The sequence below is a fragment of the Salmo salar genome, chromosome ssa26 (genome assembly GCF_905237065.1).
Source record: "Salmo salar chromosome ssa26, Ssal_v3.1, whole genome shotgun sequence".
NCBI classification, from domain to species: Eukaryota; Metazoa; Chordata; class Actinopteri; order Salmoniformes; family Salmonidae; genus Salmo; species Salmo salar.
The window spans coordinates 54,001,487-54,025,486 of NC_059467.1; the positions used below are offsets into that span (position 1 = coordinate 54,001,487).

Below are 24,000 nucleotides of genomic sequence, written 5' to 3' on the forward strand. Positions count from 1 at the left end.
GTCGCAGTTGTAAATGAGAACTTGTTCTCAACTTGCCTACCTGGTTAAATAAAGGTGAAATAAATAAAAATTAAAAATTAAATATTGAGATCTCTGGTTGCAGTAGTATATTTTTTACACGGAGGGAGAGAGAGTACGATGATTGTAAATTTACATGTCCCGTGAAATGTCACTTTAATGTTTAGATACTGTTTTAACCCATTCATATGTATATACTGTATTCTATATAACTACTGCTGTCCACTTCATATGTATATACTGTATTCTAGTCATGGTTCATCCTATATAACTACTGCTGTCCACTTCATATGTATATACTGTATTCTAGTCATGGTTCATCCTATATAACTACTGCTGTCCACTTCATATGTATATACTGTATTCTAGTCATGGTTCATCCTATATAACTACTGCTGTCTACTTCATATGTATATACTGTATTCTACGTCCTGGTTCATCCTATATAACTACTGCTGTCCACTTCATATGTATATACTGTAGTCTACGTCCTGGTTCATCCTATATAACTACTACTGTCCACTTCATATGTATATACTGTATTCTACGTCCTGGTTCATCCTATATAACTACTGCTGTCCACTTCATATGTATATACTGTATTCTACGTCCTGGTTCATCCTATATAACTACTGCTGTATCTATACTATCCTACTTATTCTACAGATATACTGTCCATATACTGTCATTTCTATACATCCCATATACATACTATCCTCAATGTCTATACATCCCATATATACTATTCTATCCTACAGATATACTATCCACATGGTTATGTCTATATATCCCATCACATATACAGTACATACTATCCTGAATGTCTATACGTCCCATATATACTATTCTATCCTACAGATATACTATCCACATGGTCATGTCTATATATCCCATATACATATACATACTATCCTCAATGTCTATATATCCCATCACATATATACACTATTCTATGTATTCTACAGATATACTATATATATATATATATATATATATATATATATATACACTATCCACATACTGTTCATAATGTCTATACATCCCATCCCATACACAGTACGTGTACCAGTACCAGTACATATATACACAGTACCAGTCCAAAGCTTGGACACACCTACTCATTCAAGGGTGTTTCTCTATTTTCTACATTGTAGAATAATATTGAAGACATCAAAACTACGAAATAACACATATGGAATCATGTAGTAACCAACAAAAGTATTAAATAAATAAAAATCGATTTTATATTTTAAATTCTTCAAAGTAGCCACTCTTTGCCTTGATAACAGCTTTGCACACTCTTGGCATTCTCTCATCCTATCAGGGCTCAGGCTAAGACCCAGGTGCAGACACAGGAAGCGGACAGTACGAGTCTCAGAGTTCATTAAAGTTCATGGGGCAGGCGAAAGGTCGTAATCCAAATCAGAGTTAAAGCAGATACAGGACGGCAGCCAGGACCAGATTCAGGACAGGAACAGGACGGAGGGCAGGACCAGATTCAGGACAGGAACAGGACGGAGGGCAGGATCAGATTCAGGACAGGAACAGGACGGAGGGCAGGATCAGATTCAGGACGGAGGGCAGGATCAGATTCAGGACGGAGGGCAGGACCAGATTCAGGACAGGTACAGGACGGAGGGCAGGACCAGATTCAGGACCCAGCGCACGGGAACCACGGGAACCACGGGAACACACTGGTAGGACTTGAAGGGATGAGACGAACTGGCAACAGACAAACAGAAAACACAGGAATCATGAGGGGAGATGGAGATACCTGGTGGGGGGTGGAGACAAGCAGAAACACAGGTGAGGGGAGATGGAAGACACCTGGTGGGGGGTGGATACAAGCAGAAACACAGGTGAAGGGAGATGGAAGACACCTGGTGGGGGGTGGATACAGGCAGAAACACAGGTGAGGGGAGATGGAAGACACCTGGTGGGGGGTGGAGACAGGCAGAAACACAGGTGAGCAGAGATGGGAGACACCTGGTGGGGGGTGGAGACAGGCAGAAACACAGGTGAGCGGAGATGGGAGACACCTGGTGGGGGGTGGAGACAGGCAGAAACACAGGTGAGCGGAGATGGGAGACACCTGGTGGGGGGTGGATACAAGCAGAAACACAGGTGAGCGGAGATGGGAGACACCTGGTGGGGGGTGGAGACAAACAGAAACACAGGTGAGGGGAGATGGGAGACACCTGGTGGGGGGTGGATACAAGCAGAAACACAGGTGAAGGGAGATGGAAGACACCTGGTGGGGGGTGGAGACAAGCAGAAACACAGGTGAGGGAGATGGAAGACACCTGGTGGGGGGTGGAGACAAGCAGAAACACAGGTGAGCGGAGATGGGAGACACCTGGTGGGGGGGTGGAGACAAACAGAAACACAGGTGAGGGGAGATGGAAGACACCTGGTGGGGGGTGGAGACAAGCAGAAACACAGGTGAGGGGAGATGGAAGACACCTGGTGGGGGGTGGAGACAAGCAGAAACACAGGTGAGGAGATGGGAGACACCTGGTGGGGGGTGGAGACAGGCAGAAACACAGGTGAGGGGAGATGGAAGACACCTGGTGGGGGGTGGAGACAGGCAGAAACACAGGTGAGCAGAGATGGGAGACACCTGGTGGGGGGTGGAGACAAGCAGAAACACAGGTGAGCGGAGATGGGAGACACCTGGTGGGGGGTGGAGACAAACAGAAACACAGGTGAGGGGAGATGGGAGACACCTGGTGGGGGGTGGAGACAGGCAGAAACACAGGTGAAGGGAGATGGAAGACACCTGGTGGGGGGTGGAGACAGGCAGAAACACAGGTGAGGGGAGATGGAAGACACCTGGTGGGGGGGTGGAGACAAGCAGAAACACAGGTGAGGGGAGATGGAAGACACCTGGTGGGGGGTGGAGACAGGTAGAAACACAGGTGAGCAGAGATGGGAGACACCTGGTGGGGGGTGGATACAAGCAGAAACACAGGTGAAGGGAGATGGAAGACACCTGGTGGGGGGTGGATACAAGCAGAAACACAGGTGAAGGGAGATGGAAGACACCTGGTGGGGGGTGGAGACAGGCAGAAACACAGGTGAAGGGAGATGGAAGACACCTGGTGGGGGGTGGAGACAGGCAGAAACACAGGTGAGCGGAGATGGGAGACACCTGGTGGGGGGTGGAGACAGGCAGAAACACAGGTGAGGGGAGATGGAAGACACCTGGTGGGGGGTGGAGACAAGCAGAAACACAGGTGAAGGGAGATGGGAGACACCTGGTGGGGGGTGGAGACAAGCAGAAACACAGGTGAGCGGAGATGGGAGACACCTGGCAGTCAACCCACTGTTCCCCGGTAGGCCGTTGTTATAAATAACAATTTGTTCTTAACTGACTTGCCTAGTGAAATAAAAATAATTAAAAATTCCTTATATTAAACAAAGCAGACGCCACCATTTTCTTGTTTTAAAATGTACGGATAGCCAGGGGTAACACTCAAACATAATTTACAAATGATGCATTTGTGTTTAGTGAGTCCTCCAGATCAGAGGCAGTAGGGATGACCAAGTGTTCTCTTGATAAGCGCGTGAATTTCACAGTTTTCTTGTCCTGCTCAGCATTCAAAATGTAACGAGTACTTTTGGTTGTCAGGGAAAATGTACGGAGGTAAAAAGTACAATATTTTCTTTAGGAATGTAGTGAAGTAAAAGTTGTAAAAAAATATATATAAAAAGTAAAGTACACATACCCCCAAAAAACGACATAAGTATTACTTTAAAGTATTTTAACATAAGTACTTTACACTAGTGAGTAAGGAGAGTGGTAAAGTGTAGTAGTCAGAGTGTCGTTTTTCCTGATTTGTGATCTAACTGCCCTTCAATCCTAAGTGATAATGTTTATATAGTAGTCTATCAAAGTAATCAGACCAATGATTTTACTCAATTTAACTTTGACTATATTTAACGGCTTCGCTTAAGTAAAACGTTTCAAACTTCTTCCACTACCAAAAAAACAATACTTTTAAAAGAGTTAAAGCAATTTACAGAATGTTTCTTAATGGAAAATGACCGTCTAGGTTTACCATGATATTGAATACTAATGTACAGTGTCGGGAAAAAAATGTAAATCTCTCTCTCTCTCTCTCTCTCTCTCTCTCTCTCTCTCTCTCTCTCTGTGTGTGTGGTGCCAACAGTATGTGAATCTCTCTCTGGTTAGAGTGAATATCAAGTTTCTGTTGGACCTTGTATGCAACTGATGATTAAAAAAAAATAGATTTAATCCTTTAGTTTTTAGAACAGGCCTCCCCATTCAAGTCAATGATGTCATAATGGGTGGACCATTGTGAGTGGACCCATAGGAGCGAAGCAGGAAGTAAAAGCAGGAAGTAAAAGCAGGAAGTGTGTGCTGTGATTTAGATTAGTGTTTCTATGAGTGTCACCACCTGCTGCTGTGTGCTACAGCGCTGGCATTAGGCCTGACACCCCCCATTTGGCTTAATTTGTAACAGAATAAGCCTCTTCGTCCAGCCTCTCTATAGAGTTAGGAGCTTTCCGCGCTAAACTGAGATGAGCCCGAAGAAGCCGGAGCATCTGCCGAGAGCAGGCTTAGAGCTAATCCCATCCCATCTTCACCCGCAGCCCTGCTACAGCCCTGTTAAAGCTCTGTTCACCCCGCTTCTTTAGGTGAGAGTGAAAACATAGCTGCTCCTCTCTCTTTTCCATCCTTCCCTCTGTTTATCCTCCATTAGTAAGCTGCTCACCCTCACTTTATACTGCCAGTCCATGTTCACCTAATAAGGACTTCTCCTCGCCCACAAATTGGGGGAAACCAACGTTCTTTCCCATTGACCCCCATTGTAAAAGCTGCTGTGTTGTAAAAGCTGCTGTGTTGTAAAAGCTGCTGTGTTGTAAAAGCTGCTGTGTTGTAAAAGCTGCTTGGTTGTGCATTCGGAAAGTATTCAGACGCCTTGACTTTTTCCCAATTTTGTTACGTTACAGCCTTGTCCTAAAATGGATTAAAAAAAAATGTTTTCCCCTCATCAATCTTCCAACAATACCCCATAATGACATCACAATACCCCGTAATGACATCACAATACCCCGTAATGACATCACAATACCCCGTAATGACATCACAATACCCCATAATGACATCACAATACCCCGTAATGACATCACAATACCCCGTAATGACATCACAATACCCCATAATGACATCACAATACCCCATAATGACATCACAATACCCCGTAATGACATCACAATACCCCATAATGACATCACAATACTAATGACAAAGCAAAAACAGGTTTAGGAAATTTGCAAATGTATTAAAAAGAAAAAACTGAAATATCACATGTACTACGTAAGTATTCAGACCCTTCACTCAGTACTTTGTCGAAGCACCTTTGGCAGCAATTACAGCCTCGAGTCTTCCTGGTTATGATGCTACAAGCTTGGCACACCTGTATTTGGGGAGTATCTCCCATTCTTCTCTGCAGATCCTCTCAAGCTCTGTCAGGTCGGATGGGGAGTGTCGCTGCACAGCTATTTTCAGGTCTCTCCAGAGATGTTTGATCAGGGTCAAGTCTGGGCTCTGGCTGGGCCACTCAAGGACATTCAGAGACTTGTCTCGAAGCCACTCCTGTGTTGTCTTGGCTGTGTGCTTAGGGTCGTTGTCCTGTTGGAAGGTGAATCTTCACCCCAGTCTGAGGTCCTGAGCTCTCTGGAGCAGGTTTTTATCAAGGATCTCTCTGCACTTTGCTCCGTTCATCTTTCCCTCAATGCTGACTAGTCTCCCAGTCCCTGCCGCTGAATGAAATCCCCACAGCATGGTGCAGCCATCACCATGCGTCACCGTAGAGACAATGCCAGGTTTCCTCCAGACGTGACACTTGGCATTCAGGCCACAGAGTTCAATCTTGGTTCCATCAGACCAGAGAATCATGTTTCTCATGGTCTGAGAGTCCTTTAGGTGCCTTTTGGCAAACTCCAAGCGGACTGTCATATCTTTTACTGATGAGTTGCTTTCCTCTGGCCACTGGCCACTCTACCATAAAGGCCTGATTGGTGGAGTGCTGCAGAGATGGTTGTCCTGGAAGGTTCTCCCATCTCCACAGAGGAACTCTAGAGCTCTGTCAGAGTGACCATACGAGAGTTGCAGCGATGAGACAAGATTGTAACAATTGGAAACCAGGAAATTGGGGGAGAAAAAGGGGTAAAAAATAAAAACAAATATTTTTTAAAAGGACCCAGTTCAACACTTATGGGAGATTCAGGAGTGGTACCTGAGACAGCGGTTTCCACCACCATCAACAAAACACCAAATGATGGAATATCTGGAGGAAGAATGATGTCTCATCCCTCCAATAGAGTTACAAACACTTGTAGAATCTATACCAAGGTACATTGAAGCTGTTCTGGCTGGTGATGGCCCAATACCTTATTAACACACTTTCTGCTGGTGTTTCCTTTATTTTGGCAGTTACCTGTATGTCCTGTATTTGCAAGGAGAAGAAGAAGAGAGAATATGAGGGGGGGGTAGAGGAGAGAGGAGGAGTGGAGGGTAGAGGAGAGGACAGAAGAGGAGGAGGGGAGGGGAGAGAAGAGTGACTCAGTAAGAGAAGTTGTGACTCAGTAACTAGCAGGTCAGGATAGAGTGAGGGTGATGGAGGAGGGCGGAGGAGAGAAGAGAGGAGGGCAGAGGAGAGGAGAGGACAGAAGAGGAGGAGGAGGAGGGGAGGGGAGAGAGGAGGAGGGGAGGGGAGGGGAGAGGAGGACAGAGGAGATGAGCGGAGAGGAGAGGGGAGAGGAGAGGAGGGCAGTGGAGAGGAGAGGAGAGGAGAGGAGAGAAGATAGGAGGAGAGGGACTCTGCTCTCACACTCAACACCCTCAGAACCGGAACCCTAACAACCGGAACCCTCAGAACCGGAACCCTCAGAACCGGAACCCTCAGAACCGGAACCCTCACAACCGGAACCCTAACAACCGGAACCCTAACAACCGGAACCCTCACAACCGGAACCCTAACAACCGGAACCCTCACAACCGGAACCCTCACAACCGGAACCCTCACAACCGGAACCCTCACAAGCGGAACCCTCAGAACCGGAAACCTCAGAACCGGAACCCTAACAACCGGAACCCTCACAACCGGAACCCTAACAACCGGAACCCTCACAACGAGAACCCTAACAACCGCAACCCTCAGAACCAGAACCCTCACAACCGGAACCCTCACACTCCTATTGATAAACTCCTATAGATTTCTTTCCACACCTTGTGATTGACACTATGGCCTGTGTAGCAGGTCTCAACCAGGTAGGCCAATGTGGCAGATTGCCTGACAAGGTGCAAATGATGCCCAGGCTGACAGTGAGCACCAGTTTCCCCCTTGTGGTTTCTCTGAGCATGAACACAATTACTCCACCGTGTAGTTATACTGAACAAAAATATAAACGCCACCATTTCAAAGATTTTATTGAGTTACAGTTCATATAAGGAAATCAGTAATTCATATGGCCCTAATCTATGGATTTCAGTTGATTGGGCAGGGGTACAGCCATGAGTGAGCCTGGAAGGGCATAGGCCTACCCACTGGGGAGCCAGGCCCACCCACTGGGGAGCCAGGCCCACCCACTGGGGAGCCAGGCCCAGCCACTGGGGGGCCAGGCCCAGCCACTGGGGAGCCAGGCCCACCCACTGTGGAGCCAGGCCCAGCCACTGGGGAGCCAGGCCCAGCCACTGGGGAGCCAGGCCCAGCCACTGGGGAGCCAGGCCCAGCCAATCAGAATTAATTTTTCTCCACCCCTCCTTCGACAATACCGCAGGTGAAGAAGCCAGATGTGGAGGTCTTGGGCTGCTCAGTTCTCTGCCAACAGCTCTGGTCGACATTCCTGCAGTCTGCATGCCAATTGCACACTCCCTCAAAACTTGAGACATCTGTGGCATTGTGTGCCCCCAGCACAAGGTGCTCCTGTGTAATGATCATGCTGTTTAATCAGCATCTTGTTATGCCACACCTGTAAAGTGGATTATCACGGCAAAGGAGAAATGCTCACTGACAGGGATGTGAACAAATTTTTTGGACCAAAATCTGAGAGAAATAAAGGCTTTTGTGCGTATGCAACATTTCTGGGAAAACAATGTTTGACCATGAAACATGGAATCAAATCTTTACATGTTGCATTTATAGTTTTGTTCAGTGTTGAAGTATTTTTCACCTCACTGCTATTACCCACAGACAAAACACATCACAGTCAACACAACGAAGCCTAGCTGTCACGTCCTGACCAGCAGATGGAGCTGGTGTAGTAGTTTGGGGGTCAGGACGTGACAGTCTTGTGTGTGTCTTATGGCTCCTGATCAGGAACAGCTGGGAATCGTTGTTCCTGATTGGGAGTCATATATGTAGGAGTTGTTTGTCACTGGGGTTTGTGGGTGGTTGTTTTGCACAGCGTTTTTTAGCGTGCAAACTGTTGCTGCTGTCATGTTTATTGTTTCCTGTGGATGCTTTACTCCTTTTGTTGGGTAATTAAAAAAATGAGTATTCACATACCTGCTGCGCCTTGGTTCATTTCAGAAGACAGCCGTTACAGAACCACCCACCAACACAGGACCAAGCAGCGGAAGAAGGCTGGCGAGGTAAGGGAGACCGAGAGGCACCCCCAATAATTTTTTAGGGGGGGGCACAAGGGGAGTTTTGCGGGGCAAGAATGGAGCCCCAGGCCAGCTCCCCGCACTAGCATGGAGGTGCGTGTTCACAATCTGGTACGCCCAGCACCACGCACCAGGCTTCAAGTGCGTGAACCCAGCCTCGCCAGTCAACAGTCGCCAGAGCTGCCCGCCAGTCAAGTCGCCAGAGCTGCCCGCCAGGTCAACAGTCGCCAGAGCTGCCCGCCAGGTCAACAGTCGCCAGAGCTGCCCGCCAGGTCAACAGTCGCCAGAGCTGCCCGCCAGTCAACAGTCGCCAGAGCTGCCCGCCAGTCAACAGTCGCCAGAGCTGCCCGCCAGTCAACAGTCGCCAGAGCTGCCCGCCAGTCAACAGTCGCCAGAGTGGCCAGACTGCGCTGAACTGCCGGAGAGGCCAGACTGCGCGAACTGCCGGAGTGGCCAGACTGCGCCGAACTGCCGGAGTGGCCAGACTGCGCCGAACTGCCGGAGTGCCCAGACTGCGCTCGAACTGCCGGAGTGGCCAGACTGCGCCGAACTGCCGGAGTGGCCAGACTGCGCCGAACTGCCGGAGTGGCCAGACTGCGCCGAACTGCCGGAGTGGCCAGACTGCGCCGAACTGCCGGAGTGGCCAGACTGCGCCGAACTGCCGGAGTGGCCAGACTGCCCCGAACTGCCGGAGTTGCCAGACTGCGCCCGAACTGCCGGAGTGGCCAGACTGCGCCCGAACTGCCGGAGTGGCCAGACTGCGCCGAGCTGCCGGACTGCCCAGACTGTCCCGAGCTGCCGGACTGCCCAGACTGTCCCGAGCTGCCGGACTGCCCAGACTGTCCCGAGCTGCCGGACTGCCCAGACTGTCCCGAGCTGCCGGACTGCCCAGACTGTCCCGAGCTGCCGGACTGCCCAGACTGTCCCGAGCTGCCGGACTGCCCAGACTGTCCCGAGCTGCCGGACTGCCCAGACTGTCCCGAGCTGCCGGACTGCCCAGACTGTCCCGAGCTGCCGGACTGCCCAGACTGCCCCGAGCTGCCGGACTGCCCAGACTGCCCCGAGCTGCCGGACTGCCCAGACTGCCCCGAGCTGCCGGACTGCCCAGACTGCCCCGAGCTGCCGGACTGCCCAGACTGCCCCGAGCTGCCGGACTGCCCAGACTGCCCCGAGCTGCCGGACTGCCCAGACTGTCCCGAGCTGCCGGACTGCCCAGACTGTCCCGAGCTGCCGGACTGCCCAGACTGTCCCGAGCTGCCGGACTGCCCAGACTGTCCCGAGCTGCCGGACTGCCCAGACTGCCCCGAGCTGCCGGACTGCCCAGACTGCCCCGAGCTGCCGGACTGCCCAGACTGCCCCGAGCTGCCGGACTGCCCCGAGCTGCCGGACTGCCCAGACTGTCCCGAGCTGCCGGACTGCCCAGACTGTCCCGAGCTGCCGGACTGCCCAGACTGTCCCGAGCTGCCAGACTGTCCCGACTGTCCCGAGTGGCCCGACTGCCTGGAACGGCCAGAGCCTGAGCCGCCTCCAGGATAGGTGGGTTGGGGAGGGAGGGTGTAGCACAGTGCCGTCGCTGACGGCAGCCACCCTCCCTCCCCTCCCTTATTGTTTAGGGTTACTGTTTAAGGGTTTTGTTGGGGATTTTGTTTGTTGGTTTTTTGTTGTTGTGGTTAGGTGCATTCCGGGGTCTGCACCTTGAGGGGGGGGGGGGTACTGTCACGTCCTGACCAGCAGATGGAGCTGGTGTAGTAGTTTGGGGGTCAGGACGTGGCAGTCTGGTGTGTGTCTTGTGGCTCCTGATCAGGAACAGCTGGGAATCGTTGTTTCTGATTGGGAGTCATATATGTAGGAGTTGTTTGTCACTGGGGTTTGTGGGTGGTTGTTTTGCACTGCGTTTTTTAGCGTGCAAACTGTTGCTGCTGTCATGTTTATTGTTTCCTGTGGATGCTTTACTCCTTTTGTTGGGTAATTAAAAAATGAGTATTCACATACCTGCTGCGCCTTGGTTCATTTCAGAAGACAGCCGTTACACTAGCCATACAAAACGACTAAATTATACCCCCCCCCCAAATAAAGCCATAATAAATAACTCGACCACTTTATTTTAGCTAGCTAACAATGACCAAGTCCATAATTAAAAAGTACATTTGAATGACTCTGAGTGGCAGTGTTTTTACAGCTAATGCCGGTTTACCTGAGGCTGACGCCGTGCAGGTGTTTGTACACATGCATATACTGTACACACACTCTCATTCAAATAAACACATACAAGAACACACACATACATGTAATAGTGCCAGACATGCACACAAACATATACAGTTGGCATTGCTGTTATGATTTCAGTTGATTTTCCTTGATGTCCTTTGTTTTAAATGTATTATTTTGTTTCATTGTTTGCTGTTCTGTCTGTTCTTTTTATTCTCTTTAGTCCATTCTCTTGGTTGTTGGTGCATTGGGGGTTGGGGGGTGGAGAATGGAATTAATTGTATTTTTATTTTATTTTTCTTCCTGGGGGGGATTTTGGAGGGTTGAGGGAGCAGCTTTTGGGGAACTGTGGGGGGATCTTGGAGGGTTGAGGGAGCAGCTATTGGGGAACTGTGGGGGAGATATTGGAGGGTCGAGGGACAGCTATTGGGGAACTGTGGGGGGATCTTGGAGCGTTGAGGGACAGCTATTGGGGAACTGTGGGGGATCTTGGAGGGTTGAGGGAGCAGCTATTGGGGAACTGTGGGGGGGATCTTGGAGGGTTGAGGGAGCAGCTATTGGGGAACTGTGGGGGGATTTTGGAGGGTTGAGGGCCAGCTATTGGGGAACTGTGGGGGGATCTTGGAGGGTTAAGGGACAGCTATTGGGGAACTGTGGAGGGGTTCTTGGAGGGTTGAGGGAGCAGCTATTGGGGAACTGTGGGGGGGATCTTGGAGGGGTGAGGGACAGCTATTGGGGAACTGTGGGGGGGATCTTGGAGGGTTGAGGGACAGCTATTGGGGAACTGTGGGGGGGATCCTGGAGGGTTGAGGGAGCAGCTATTGGGGAACTGTGGGGGGGATCTTGGAGGGTTGAGGGAGCAGCTATTGGGGAACTGTGGGGGGGATCTTGGAGGGTTGAGGGAGAAGCTATTGGGGAACTGTGGGGGGATCTTGGAGGTTTCGGGTTCACGTTTTTTGGCCTGGTGATAGATCAGTCAACATGCCCTTGAGCAGGGCATTGACCCTGGAAATTAAAAATATATATTTTTAAAATACAATGACTAAGTTAAACCGAAACGCACCTTGGTACCTAAAGAGTTGTCTATCCTGCCTGGTACTGCACGCTAACCGCAGTACTAAGAGTGCCAACTCGCGTGGAAATGTCCATGTCCACCTCTCAGTTGCTATGTGAAATCTGTGACTTTAGAGACCCCCAGGTGCACTTCCACTCTAGTCCACTGGATGGCGCTGTTGCCACAGCCTGCCAAGATAGACCACAGCCTGTCGTTTCCAATGGGGAAAAGTGAGTCACAGTGGGGAGAACATGCAAGGAGGGGGCAGAGCCAAGAACGAGGCAGCAAGATCCTATTTACTCGTTCTAGCATATCTTTGCACATTTCCGTTTGGAAACGGATACTCTGTGTAGTGCGTGTGTGCAAAATCTCGATTTGACTTTGCGCTCCTTCTAAATAACGGTATTATTATTATTTTTAAGTTTTGGCAAAGGGTAAGGTCTACAAAACTTAGTCCACTCTGTTCGTAACAGATTAAAGTTTAGGCAACAGAAACCTGTATTGAGATCAATTGTTTCAACGATGAGAATATTTGCAGAATTTCGGCTAAAATCCATCTCGTTCCATGTTCTCCCACTGCAGGCCACTGGGCTTCCTCTCACCAGCAGCAGATTTGCTAGTGAGAGGAAACTTCACATTTATACATCTGATGAAATCAGTCTGTCTCATTGTATTTGTGGCTCTGCGAAGCGCAAGAAGTATGAATGCCCTGCATCTGCAGAACCGCATCACCGTAAATGCTGACCGGCCAAAGCAGAATACATTTGGACCATAAACGATTCTGTTGTCAACAATCGACTCATCGTACAGGCCAATCAGGAAGAAGCTCAACCCGGAAGTAATTCCTCCAGCTGTTAGCATTGGTGTGAGTTGAGAGAGAGAAGGGGAAGAGAAAGAGAAAGAGAGAGTGGGAAGAGGGAGAGAGAGAGAGAGAGAGAGAGAGAGAGAGAGAAGGGTGAAGATGGTGGTTGTTTGTGGCTTTCTTTGGCATGAAAAATAACACACTGTATAAACATGTAACCGACGACATACATCTGGTCTCGAACAAGGAACATTGTGGTAAGAGGCGACAGATAACGTTAGCTAGCTTGGCCGGTTAACGTAACTATGCTAACAGAATTGGTAGTGTTGTTATGCTAACTGGCTAGCTAGCTTGGCCGGTTAACGTAACTATGCTAACAGAATTGGTAGTGTTGTTATGCTAACTGGCTAGCTAGCTTGGCCGGTTAACTATGCTAACAGAATTGGTAGTGTTGTTATGCTAACTGGCTAGCTAGCTTGGCCAGTTAACTATGCTAACAGAATTGGTAGTGTTGTTATGCTAACTGGCTAGCTAGCTTGGCCAGTTAACTATGCTAACAGAATTGGTAGTGTTGTCACAGATACAACAATGAGATGGTATTGTTATGCTAACTGGCTAGCTAGCTTGGCCGTTTAACGTAACTATGCTAACAGAATTGGTAGTGTTGTTATGCTAACTGGCTAGCTAGCTTTGATTTAGCTAGGAACAATATGTTGGTCAATTAAGGGCAAAAATAGCAACTGTTGTAACATGTTTTCAATGCTAGCTAACGTTAATCACGACCCGTGAATAGCGATTTCTTTCTTATTTGTTTGAATGATTTCTGAAGTTAATAATTGTAGCTTGTTTAGCTAATGTAATTGACCATTTTAATCAGGTTCATACATCCGCTGTTGTGTGTCTTGTCGCTCAAACAGATGTGGGGAATAATAATAATATTGCAAAAAATGTAAAAAACCCCACATTAGTTACTAGTAACGTTAGCTACTAAAGAAACATGATCAAACCAGAATGAAATGTTCTTCAGAAAGTACTGATCAAATGAATCGCTAGTAGATCAGATATGACAGGTTGCTCTTCTTGTACACAGTATAGCAAAGAGACGATGTGGACTGGATCAGAACAGATATGACAGGTTGTTCTTCTTGTACACGTATCAAAGAGACGATGTGGACTGGATCAGAACAGATATGACAGGTTGTTCTTCTTGTACACCAAAGAGACGATGTGGACTGGATCAGAACAGATATGACAGGTTGTTCTTCTTGTACACCAAAGAGACGATGTGGACTGGATCAGAACAGATATGACAGGTTGTTCTTCTTGTACACAGTATAGCAAAGAGACGATGTGGACTGGATCAGAACAGATATGACAGGTTGTTCTTCTTGTACACCAAAGAGACGATGTGGACTGGATCAGAACAGATATGACAGGTTGTTCTTCTTGTACACCAAAGAGACGATGTGGACTGGATCAGAACAGATATGACAGGTTGTTCTTCTTGTACACCAAAGAGACGATGTGGACTGGATCAGAACAGATAGGACAGGTTGTTCTTCTTGTACACCAAAGAGACGATGTGGACTGGATCAGAACAGATATGACAGGTTGTTCTTCTTGTACACAGTATAGCAAAGAGACGATGTGACATGTGGGATAGTTATAACCTGTCACTGGCTTTCACTGCGTGTTAAGAGCCTGCTAGTCCAGGCTATTTAAAGATGGGTGTGACAGTAAACAACATACCAGACCCGACTATTAGGAGATGAGTTGAGTTTCCTCAACAGCAGAGGGAAGTGGAGCTTGACTGAATGATACCGATACTACAGCCAAAGTTGTGCTGTTTCTCTACTATTTGTTGTGTGGATAGCTGCGCCTAGATATGACAGCGTCCTAAATGGCTTCCTATGTCCCTTTTTATAGTGTGATTTGGGACGCACACCCTATGTTATTCAGGGCAAGCTCATTGTAACTCTTGGCATCGAAATGCTCAGCCTAGTTAACATGAACCTGGCCTGGACCACATTATACACAAATGGACACATTTGGCCTTTAAGATTCAAGTAGTTTAATGTGTTTGTACTTTCAGACAGGGCCTGTGGGAGAAAAGCTATATAGCTACATGTGTGTTTGTGTCCCCATCAGGGAAATATGCTGTTGTGGAAAGGATAGCTGCCAGTGTGCAGATCTGGGTTGAATCTGTGAGCACACACAGACACACAGACAGACAGACAGACAGACAGACAGACAGACAGACAGACAGACAGACAGACAGACAGACAGACAGCAAAAGCAGTTACTCTTCCATGTGACATAATCCATAGTACACAACATTATTCGTCAAGGACTGAAATACATACATTTAAAACATCACTCACAGCCTACATATCAGTACATACACGCAACATCTAGATCTAATACATAATACAGTGTAAATTCCAATATGTAGGAAATGGGACTGTGAAGAGACACAGCCCTATGTGCAGTAAGGTGTTCTTTTATCTGGTTTTATGGGTAGCTTGAGTTACCTGGGTTACCGGAGAGTTCCGTGTAGTCATTGCTCGATTTAATACGGTGTGATTCCCAGTCTGTTCTGGACCTGCGGACTGTGAAGAGACCTCTGGTGGTATGTCTTGTACCGATGGGTCTCTGAACTGTGTGATTCCCAGTCTGTTCTGGACCTGCGGACTGTGAAGAGACCTCTGGTTGTATGTCTTGTACCGATGGGTCTCTGAACTGTGTGTTTCCCAGTCTGTTCTGGACCTGCGGACTGTGAAGAGACCTCTGGTTGTATGTCTTGTACCGATGGGTCTCTGAACTTGTGTTTCCCAGTCTGTTCTGGACCTGCGGACTGTGAAGAGACCTCTGGTTGCATGTCTTGTACCGATGGGTCTCTGAACTGTGTGTTTCCCAGTCTGTTCTGGACCTGCGGACTGTGAAGAGACCTCTGGTTGCATGTCTTGTACCGATGGGTCTCTGAACTGTGTGTTTCCCAGTCTGTTCTGGACCTGCGGACTGTGAAGAGACCTCTGGTTGCATGTCTTGTACCGATGGGTCTCTGAACTGTGTGTTTCCCAGTCTGTTCTGGACCTGCGGACTGTGAAGAGACCTCTGGTTGCATGTCTTGTACCGATGAGTGTCTGAACTGTGTGTTTCCCAGTCTGTTCTGGACCTGCGGACTGCGAAGAGACCTCTGGTGGCATGTCTTGTACCGATGAGTGTCTGAACTGTGTGCCAACTGTTTGAACAGGGAGTTCAGTAACATCAACGTCTCGCACAAAGACCAGTTAATGATGTCTACGTTTCAGTCATTAAGCAGACGCTCTTATCCAGACTGACTTACAAAATGATCTGTACTGGGGGTGATGCTCTGACGAGGTCAGATACCTAGGCTGTACTGGGGTGATGCTCTGACGAGATCAGATACCTAGGCTGTACTGGGGGTGATGCTCTGATGAGGTCAGATACCTAGGCTGTACTGGGGGTGATGCTCTGACGAGGTCAGATACCTACGACAACTCATATAGTTGTGATAGTAGATGTTGTTGCTGTGGTGACCTGCACTGATGCTAGACTAGTTGTTGCTGTGGTGACCTGCACTGACGCTAGGCTAGTTGTTGCTGCGCTGACCTGCACTGACGCTAGGCTAGTTGTTGCTGCGGTGACCTGCACTGACGCTAGGCTGGTTCTACCAGGTTGTTGCTGCGGTGACCTGCACTGACGCTAGGCTAGTTGTTGCTGCGGTGACCTGCACTGACGCTAGGCTAGTTGTTGCTGTGGTGACCTGCGCTGACGCTAGGCTAGTTGTTGCTGCGGTGACCTGCGCTGACGCTAGGCTAGTTGTTGCTGCGGTGACCTGCGCTGACGCTAGGCTAGTTGTTGCTGTGGTGACCTGCACTGACCGCTAGGCCTATATGTCCTCTCATTGTTCTGAAACATGACTTACCTTGTTTCACTAAGCCAGTGTAGATGGCATCAAGAAGCTCGCTGGGCAGCTGGTCTAGTCTTGGTGGTGACCTGGTCTAGTCTTGGTGTCTTGGTGTGTGCAGTACAGTGACATGGCTGAAGGGAGACCTACAAGGTTAAACAGGGCTGGTGGGGATAGGAGACAGCTGACTATGTAGTGCACTACTTTTCACCAGGTCTAAAAGGGGACAAGGTCTAAAGTAGTGAACTATATAGGGAATAGGGTTCTACACCTGCATTGCTTGCTATTTTTGGGGGGGTTAGGCTGGGTTTCTGTTACAGTACTTTGAGATATCAGCTGATGTAAGAAGGGCTTTATAAATACATTTGATTTGATCCTTAATGGGGCTCGTGTCCACATGGATTGGCCAGTCCAATGGCCCTGCCTTCTGCCTCTCACTAGACACGGGGGAATCAATGCAGCTACATCTGTCCAGAGAGCACTTCCCCCCCCCCATTAAAAATAGCCTTTCTGGGGTTTAAAATCGTTAACTTTACTTTTAAACCCTTGTAATACACAAATATGTGACGGAGCGACACATTAGGGGTCACGCTGAAAGTCACTTAGATTCTTGGTTCTATTCCTGTGTTGTAGTGATGGGTACCAGGTTGATTCTTGGTTCTAGTCCTGTGTTGTAGTGATGGGTACCAGGTGTGATTCTTGGTTCTATTCCTGTGTTGTAGTGATGGGTACCAGGTGTGAATCTTGGTTCTAGTCCTGTGTTGTAGTGATGGGTACCAGGTTGATTCTTGGTTCTAGTCCTGTGTTGTAGTGATGGGTACCAGGTTGATTCTTGGTTCTAGTCCTGTGTTGTAGTGATGGGTACCAGGTGTGATTCTTGGTTCTATTCCTGTGTTGTAGTGATGGGTACCAGGTGGTTCTTGGTTCTATTCCTGTGTTGTAGTGATGGGTACCAGGTGTGATTCTTGGTTCTATTCCTGTGTTGTAGTGATGGGTACCAGGTGATTCTTGGTTCTAGTCCTGTGTTGTAGTGATGGGTACCAGGTGGTTCTTGGTTCTAGTCCTGTGTTGTAGTGATGGGTACCAGGTACCAGGTTGATTCTTGGTTCTAGTCCTGTGTTGTAGTGATGGGTACCAGGTGTGATTCTTGGTTCTAGTCCTGTGTTGTAGTGATGGGTACCAGGTGTGATTCTTGGTTCTAGTCCTGTGTTGTAGTGATGGGTACCAGGTACCAGGTGATTCTTGGTTCTATTCCTGTGTTGTAGTGATGGGTACCAGGTGGTTCTTGGTTCTATTCCTGTGTTGTAGTGATGGGTACCAGGTGATTCTTGGTTCTATTCCTGTGTTGTAGTGATGGGTACCAGGTACCAGGTGTGATTCTTGGTTCTATTCCTGTGTTGTAGTGATGGGTACCAGGTGTGAATCTTGGTTCTATTCCTGTGTTGTAGTGATGGGTACCAGGTGTGATTCTTGGTTCTATTCCTGTGTTGTAGTGATGGGTACCAGGTACCAGGTCTGATACTTGGTTCTATTCTATCTGCTTTACAGTGGTGTGTTATTGCCTTTTCAGAATAGTATGTAGTGGAGTGGGATTGTCTCTGTTAGGGAGAATGTCTCACTCTGATCACTAATGTTGCTTTACAGGTGTGAGAAAGACCCAGTTAGCGGTGACTAAGAAGCTGGGTCACCTGGCTGTTGCTTTACGGGTGTGAGAGACCCAGTTAGCGGTGACTAAGAAGCTGGGTCACCTGGCTGTTGCTTTACGGGTGTGAGAGACCCAGTTAGCGGTGACTAAGAAGCTGGGTCACCTGGCTGTTGCTTTACGGGTGTGAGAGACCCAGTTAGCGGTGACTAAGAAGCTGGGTCACCTGGCTGTTGCTTTACGGGTGTGAGAGACCCAGTTAGTGGTGACTAAGAAGCTGGGTCACCTGGCTGTTGCTTTACGGGTGTGAGAGACCCAGTTAGTGGTGACTAAGAAGCTGGGTCACCTGGCTGTTGCTTTACGGGTGTGAGAGACCCAGTTAGTGGTGACTAAGAAGCTGGGTCACCTGGCTGTTGCTTTACGGGTGTGAGAGACCCAGTTAGTGGTGACTAAGAAGCTGGGTCACCTGGCTGTTGCTTTACGGGTGTGAGAGACCCAGTTAGTGGTGACTAAGAAGCTGGGTCACCTGGCTGTTGCTTTACGGGTGTGAGAGACCCAGTTAGTGGTGACTAAGAAGCTGGGTCACCTGGCTGTTGCTTTACGGGTGTGAGAGACCCAGTTAGTGGTGACTAAGAAGCTGGGTCACCTGGCTGTTGCTTTACAGGTGTGAGAAAGACCCAGTTATTGGTGACTAAGAAGCTGGGTCACCTGGTTGGCTGTTGCTTTACAGGTGTGAGAAAGACCCAGTTGTTAGTGGTGACTAAGAAGCTGGGTCACCTGGCTGTTGCTTTACAGGTGTGAGAAAGACCCAGTTAGCGGTGACTAAGAAGCTGGGTCACCTGGCTGTTGCTTTACGGGTGTGAGAGACCCAGTTAGCGGGGACTAAGAAGCTGGGTCACCTGGCTGTTGCTTTACGGGTGTGAGAGACCCAGTTAGCGGTGACTAAGAAGCTGGGTCACCTGGCTGTTGCTTTACGGGTGTGAGAGACCCAGTTAGCGGTGACTAAGAAGCTGGGTCACCTGGCTGTTGCTTTACAGGTGTGAGAAAGACCCAGTTAGCGGTGACTAAGAAGCTGGGTCACCTGGCTGTTGCTTTACGGGTGTGAGAGACCCAGTTAGCGGTGACTAAGAAGCTGGGTCACCTGGCTGTTGCTTTACGGGTGTGAGAGACCCAGTTAGTGGTGACTAAGAAGCTGGGTCACCTGGCTGTTGCTTTACGGGTGTGAGAGACCCAGTTAGCGGTGACTAAGAAGCTGGGTCACCTGGCTGTTGCTTTACGGGTGTGAGAGACCCAGTTAGTGGTGACTAAGAAGCTGGGTCACCTGGCTGTTGCTTTACGGGTGTGAGAGACCCAGTTAGTGGTGACTAAGAAGCTGGGTCACCTGGCTGTTGCTTTACGGGTGTGAGAGACCCAGTTAGTGGTGACTAAGAAGCTGGGTCACCTGGCTGTTGCTTTACGGGTGTGAGAGACCCAGTTAGTGGTGACTAAGAAGCTGGGTCACCTGGCTGTTGCTTTACGGGTGTGAGAGACCCAGTTAGTGGTGACTAAGAAGCTGGGTCACCTGGCTGTTGCTTTACAGGTGTGAGAAAGACCCAGTTATTGGTGACTAAGAAGCTGGGTCACCTGGTTGGCTGTTGCTTTACAGGTGTGAGAAAGACCCAGTTGTTAGTGGTGACTAAGAAGCTGGGTCACCTGGCTGTTGCTTTACAGGTGTGAGAAAGACCCAGTTAGCGGTGACTAAGAAGCTGGGTCACCTGGCTGTTGCTTTACGGGTGTGAGAGACCCAGTTAGCGGTGACTAAGAAGCTGGGTCACCTGGCTGTTGCTTTACGGGTGTGAGAGACCCAGTTAGTGGTGACTAAGAAGCTGGGTCACCTGGCTGTTGCTTTACGGGTGTGAGAGACCCAGTTAGCGGTGACTAAGAAGCTGGGTCACCTGGCTGTTGCTTTACAGGTGTGAGAAAGACCCAGTTAGTGGTGACTAAGAAGCTGGGTCACCTGGCTGTTGCTTTACGGGTGTGAGAGACCCAGTTAGCGGTGACTAAGAAGCTGGGTCACCTGGCTGTTGCTTTACGGGTGTGAGAGACCCAGTTAGCGGTGACTAAGAAGCTGGGTCACCTGGCTGTTGCTTTACGGGTGTGAGAGACCCAGTTAGCGGTGACTAAGAAGCTGGGTCACCTGGCTGTTGCTTTACGGGTGTGAGAGACCCAGTTAGTGGTGACTAAGAAGCTGGGTCACCTGGCTGTTGCTTTACGGGTGTGAGAGACCCAGTTAGCGGTGACTAAGAAGCTGGGTCACCTGGCTGTTGCTTTACGGGTGTGAGAGACCCAGTTAGTGGTGACTAAGAAGCTGGGTCACCTGGCTGTTGCTTTACGGGTGTGAGAGACCCAGTTAGTGGTGACTAAGAAGCTGGGTCACCTGGCTGTTGCTTTACGGGTGTGAGAGACCCAGTTAGCGGTGACTAAGAAGCTGGGTCACCTGGCTGTTGCTTTACGGGTGTGAGAGACCCAGTTAGTGGTGACTAAGAAGCTGGGTCACCTGGCTGTTGCTTTACGGGTGTGAGAGACCCAGTTAGTGGTGACTAAGAAGCTGGGTCACCTGGTTGGCTGTTGCTTTACGGGTGTGAGAGACCCAGTTAGTGGTGACCAAGAAGCTGGGTCACCTGGTTGGCTGTTGCTTTACGGGTGTGAGAGACCCAGTTAGCGGTGACCAAGAAGCTGGGTCACCTGGCTGTTGCTTTACGGGTGTGAGAGACCCAGTTAGCGGTGACCAAGAAGCTGGGTCACCTGGTTGGCTGGTTGTTCAGGGACTGTTCCACAGTCTGACCCATTTAGACAGGAGTCAGACAGACAGAGCTGCGCTCCACAAGGGACTGGGGTGGAAGGATACATGGAGATGAAGGCAGTAGGGCTGGGAACTGATGGACATAATGCTTTATAGCCTCTTCACTGATGTACATAATGCTTTATAGTCTCTACACTGATGGACATAATGCTTTATAGCCTCTTCACTGATGGACATAATGCTTTATAGTCTCTACACTGATGGACATAATGCTTTATAGCCTCTACACTGATGGACATAATGCTTTATAGCCTCTTCACTGATGGACATAATGCTTTATAGCCTCTACACTGATGGACATAATGCTTTATAGCCTCTACGCTGATGGACATAATGCTTTATAGCCTCTACACTGATAGACATAATGCTTTATAGCCTCTATGCTGATGGACATAATGCTTTATAGCCTCTTCACTGATGGACATAATGCTTTATAGTCTCTTCACTGATGGACATAATGCTTTATAGCCTCTACACTGATGGACATAATGCTTTATAGCCTCTACGCTGATGGACATAATGCTTTATAGCCTCTATGCTGATGGACATAATGCTTTATAGCCTCTACACTGATGGACATAATGCTTTATAGCCTCTACACTGACGGACATAATGCTTTATAGCCTCTACGCTGATGGACAGAATGCTTTATAGCCTCTTCACTGATGGACATAATGCTTTATAGCCTCTACACTGATGGACATAATGCTTTATAGCCTCTTCACTGATGGACATAATGCTTTATAGCCTCTACGCTGATGGACATAATGCTTTATAGCCTCTATGCTGATGGACATAATGCTTTATAGCCTCTACACTGATGGACATAATGCTTTATAGCCTCTACACTGATGGACATAATGCTTTATAGCCTCTATGCTGATGGACATAATGCTTTATAGCCTCTACACTGATGGACATAATGCTTTATAGCCTCTACGCTGATGGACATAATGCTTTATAGCCTCTATGCTGATGGACATAATGCTTTATAGCCTCTACACTGATGGACATAATGCTTTATAGCCTCTATGCTGATGGACATAATGCTTTATAGCCTCTTCACTGATGGACATAATGCTTTATAGCCTCTACACTGATAGACATAATGCTTTATAGCCTCTACGCTGATGGACATAATGCTTTATAGCCTCTACACTGATGGACATAATGCTTTATAGACTCTATGCTGATGGACATAATGCTTTATAGCCTCTACACTGATAGACATAATGCTTTATAGCCTCTACGCTGATGGACATAATGCTTTATAGCCTCTATGCTGATGAACATAATGCTTTATAGCTTCTACACTGATGGACATAATGCTTTATAGTCTCTACACTGATGGACATAATGCTTTATAGCCTCTATGCTGATGGACATAATGCTTTATAGCATCCTGTAGTTAATGGACTGTAGTTAATGGACTGTAGTTAATGGACTGTGGTCCTGTAGTTAACGGACTGTGGTCCTGTAGTTAATTGACTGTGGTCCTGTAGTTAATGGACTGTGGTCCTGTAGTTAACGGACTGTGGTCCTGTAGTTAATGGACTGTAGTTAATGGACTGTGGTCCTGTAGTTAATGGACTGTGGTCCTGTAGTTAACGGACTGTGGTCCTGTAGTTAATGGACTGTAGTTAATGGACTGTGGTCCTGTAGTTAATGGACTGTGGTCCTGTAGTTAATGGACTGTAGTTAATGGACTGTGGTCCTGTAGTTAACGGACTGTGGTCCTGTAGTTAATGGACTGTAGTTAATGGACTGTAGTTAATGGACTGTGGTCCTGTAGTTAATGGACTGTGGTCCTGTAGTTAATGGACTGTGGTCCTGTAGTTAATGGACTGTGGTCCTGTAGTTAATGGACTGTGGTCCTGTAGTTAATGGACTGTGGTCCTGTAGTTAATGGACTGTGGTCCTGTAGTTAATGGACTGTGGTCCTGTAGTTAATGGACTGTGGTCCTGTAGTTAATGGACTGTGGTCCTGTAGTTAATGGACTGTGGTCCTGTAGTTAATTGACTGTGGTCCTGTAGTTAATGGACTGTGGTCCTGTAGTTAACGGACTGTGGTCCTGTAGTTAATGGACTGTAGTTAACGGACTGTGGTCCTGTAGTTAACTGACTGTGGGCCTGTAGTTAACTGACTGTGGGCCTGTAGTTAACTGACTGTGGTCCTGTAGTTAACGGACTGTGGTCCTGTAGTTAACGGACTGTGGTCCTGTAGTTAATGGACTGTGGTCCTGTAGTTAACGGACTGTGGTCCTGTAGTTAATGGACTGTAGTTAACGGACTGTGGTCCTGTAGTTAATGGACTGTGGTCCTGTAGTTAATGGACTGTGGTCCTGTAGTTAATGGACTGTGGTCCTGTAGTTAATGGACTGTGGTCCTGTAGTTAATGGACTGTGGTCCTGTAGTTAATGGACTGTGGTCCTGTAGTTAATGGACTGTGGTCCTGTAGTTAATGGACTGTGGTCCTGTAGTTAATGGACTGTGGTCCTGTAGTTAATGGACTGTAGTTAAGGGACTGTGGTCCTGTAGTTAATGGACTGTAGTTAATGGACTGTGGTCCTGTAGTTAATGGACTGTAGTTAAGGGACTGTGGTCCTGTAGTTAATGGACTGTAGTTAATGGACTGTGGTCCTGTAGTTAATGGACTGTAGTTAATGGACTGTAGTTAAGGGACTGTGGTCCTGTAGTTAATGGACTGTAGTTAAGGGACTGTGGTCCTGTAGTTAATTGACTGTGGTCCTGTAGTTAATGGACTGTAGTTAATGGACTGTAGTTAATGGACTGTGGTCCTGTAGTTAATGGACTGTAGTTAATGGACTGTAGTTAAGGGACTGTGGTCCTGTAGTTAATTGACTG

The 24,000-nt window shown here is 48.2% G+C and overlaps 1 protein-coding gene across 5 annotated transcripts in view; it reads left to right on the forward strand.

Annotated features, from left to right (window-relative positions):
• The first annotated feature begins 12,419 nt into the window (after positions 1-12,419).
• LOC106588126 (palmitoyltransferase ZDHHC7) overlaps positions 12,420-24,000 on the forward strand; it is a 50,473-nt gene continuing 38,892 nt past the window's right edge. For all 5 annotated transcript variants that reach the window (XM_045709081.1, XM_045709083.1, XM_045709082.1 and 2 more), the window contains exon 1: positions 12,420-12,977. The gene's annotated coding sequence lies outside the window, so the exon portion shown is untranslated. The remainder of the gene's footprint in view (positions 12,978-24,000) is intronic.